This window comes from Leptodactylus fuscus, unplaced genomic scaffold, assembly GCF_031893055.1.
Source record: "Leptodactylus fuscus isolate aLepFus1 unplaced genomic scaffold, aLepFus1.hap2 HAP2_SCAFFOLD_974, whole genome shotgun sequence".
Lineage (NCBI taxonomy): Eukaryota > Metazoa > Chordata > Amphibia > Anura > Leptodactylidae > Leptodactylus > Leptodactylus fuscus.
Genome location: NW_027441028.1, coordinates 39,966 through 42,500, shown reverse-complemented (window position 1 = coordinate 42,500; position 2,535 = coordinate 39,966).

Sequence of the window (2,535 nt, the reverse complement as noted above, 5' to 3'; positions counted from 1 at the left end):
GCCGCGCCTGCCAGCGGCCGCTAGTCTCCCCGGACGCCCGGGGGATTTCCCTTCCGCTCCCAGCGGCCGCAGTTCTCCTTCTGGTCCGCCTGGCGGCTGCCTCCGCCGGCTGCCAATCATCTCTCCCCGGCCGCCCGGGGGATTTCCCTTCTGCGCGCCTGTCAGCTCCTGCCAATCATCTCTCCCCGGCCGCCAAGGGGGATTTCCCTTCTGCGCGCCTGGCAGCTCCTGCCAATCATCTCTCCCCGGCCGCCCGGGGGATCTCGTTAAGGTCCGTGTTTCGTGGGGTTTTATTTCAAAGTTTGTCTTTTTTTTCCCCAAAGTGTCTAAGAGCCGATCGGCTCAGCGGGGGGCGCCCGTCGCCTCGCCCGGGATGGCGGCACCGGCGCCGGGTCGCCGTGCCTGCCAGCGGCCGCTCGGGGGATTTCCCTTCTGCGCGCCTGTCAGCTCCTGCCAATCATCTCTCCCCGGCCGCCCGGGGGATCTCTTATGGTCCGTGTTTTATGGGGGGTTTTTTTTGTGCGTTTGACCTTTTTTTCCCCCAAAGCGTCTAAGTGCCGATCGGCTCGGCGGGAGGCGCCCGCCTGAAAACTGCGGCTTGCCACGCGACCTGAAGAGGCTTGTCACGCAACCCGGGGGGGCGGTGCCCTCGCTCTGCCTCCCCCCCGCGGGGATCCGCCGTCGGCGGCCTGTGAGCAGAGTTCACTGGGACTTTGTCAGAGTCGGGTGTCCGATCCCCTGGTACTCTGACTTTTGGTAAGCTAATTGACAGGACTCGCTGTCTCGGACACGGTTCTTGACGGGGGTGTTCAAAAGTAGGTCACAGAGAGAGTGTCACCTGTCCCATTACATGAAGACCAACCACTCAAAGTGTCCGACTTTGTGGAACTCCGGCCCGGATCCGGCCGTCAAATTCAACCTCATTCCGGTAGTGCCTTTTCCGCTCCGAGGCCTCCTCCGGGGCCGTCCGACGCCCGGTTCCACGGCGGGACCCCCGACACCGACTCGAGGAGGTACCCCTTTTTGCCGGCCGAGGTGCGCCGCCGCCGGCGTGAGGACGCCGCTCCCCGGTGTGAAAAACGGCCGCCGGAGGAATTTTGAAAGTTGAAAATTTGGCAAAGTGTCGACGGAAGTGCCAACTGCGCCGGCGGGGAGGCGCCCGTCGCCTCGCCCGGGATGGCGGCACCGGCGCCGGGTCGCCGCGCCTGCCGCGGCCGCTAGTCTCCCCGGACGCCCGGGGGATTTCCCTTCCGCTCCCAGCGGCCGCAGTTCTCCTTCCGGTCCGCCTGGCGGCTGCCTCCGCCGGCTGCCAATCATCTCTCCGGATTTCCCTTCTGCGCGCCTGTCAGCTCCTGCAAATCCTCTCTCCCCGGCCGCTCGGGGAGGCGGGATCTCGCCCTCTGGTAGACGCTAGCAGCCTGCCACCTGCTAGGGACTCGGCCTCTGGCATTACCCAGGCTCCGGCAGCCCTGGGTCGGCCTGGCTTTTCCCAGCCGCCTGGGACGATCTCTCCCTCTGTCCTGGAACCCTGGGCCGGCCTGCCGCCTCAGGCTTAGCCCCCTGGGTCGCCTGGAAGTGGCGCCGCCTTGTGGACGAGCCGGGGAGAGCCGCTCTCCGTTGCCATCCGGTGGATTTTTAGCAAATTGCAGCTTTCCATAGCAAATTGCAGCCTTCCACCTGCTAGGGACTTAGCCTCCGGCATGTACCCAGGCTCGGGTAGCCCTGGGTAGGCCTGGCTTTCCCAGCCGCCTGGGACAATCTCTCCCTCTCTCCTGGAACCCTGGGCCAGCCTGCCGCCTCAGGCTTAGCCCCCTGGGTCGCCTGGAAGTGGTGCCCTCTTGGTAGACACTTAGCAGAATGCAGCCTGCCACCTGCTAGGGACTTAGCCTCTGGCTTTACCCAGGCTCGGGTAGCCCTGGGTCGGCCTGGCTTTCCCAGCCGCCTGGGACAATCTCTCCCTCTCTCCTGGAACCCTGGGCCGGCCTGCCGCCTCAGGCTTAGCCCCCTGGGTCGCCTGGAAGTGGCGCCGCCTTGTGGACGAGCCGGGGAGAGCCGCTCTCCGTTGCCATCCGGTGGATTTTTAGCAAATTGCAGCTTTCCATAGCAAATTGCAGCCTTCCACCTGCTAGGGACTTAGCCTCCGGCATGTACCCAGGCTCGGGTAGCCCTGGGTAGGCCTGGCTCTCCCAGCCGCCTGGGACGGTCTCTCCCTCTCTCCTGGAACCCTGGGCCAGCCTGCCGCCTCAGGCTTAGCCCCCTGGGTCTCCTGGAAGTGTCGCCCTCTGGTAGACACTTAGCAGAATGCAGCCTGCCACCTGCTAGGGACTTAGCCTCTGGCTTTACCCAGGCTCGGGTAGCCCTGGGTCGGCCTGGCTTTCCCAGCCGCCTGGGACAATCTCTCCCTCTCTCCTGGAACCCTGGGCCGGCCTGCCGCCTCAGGCTTAGCCCCCTGGGTCGCCTGGAAGTGGCGCCGCCTTGTGGACGAGCTGGGGAGAGCCGCTCTCCGTTGCCATCCGGTGGATTTTTAGCAAATTG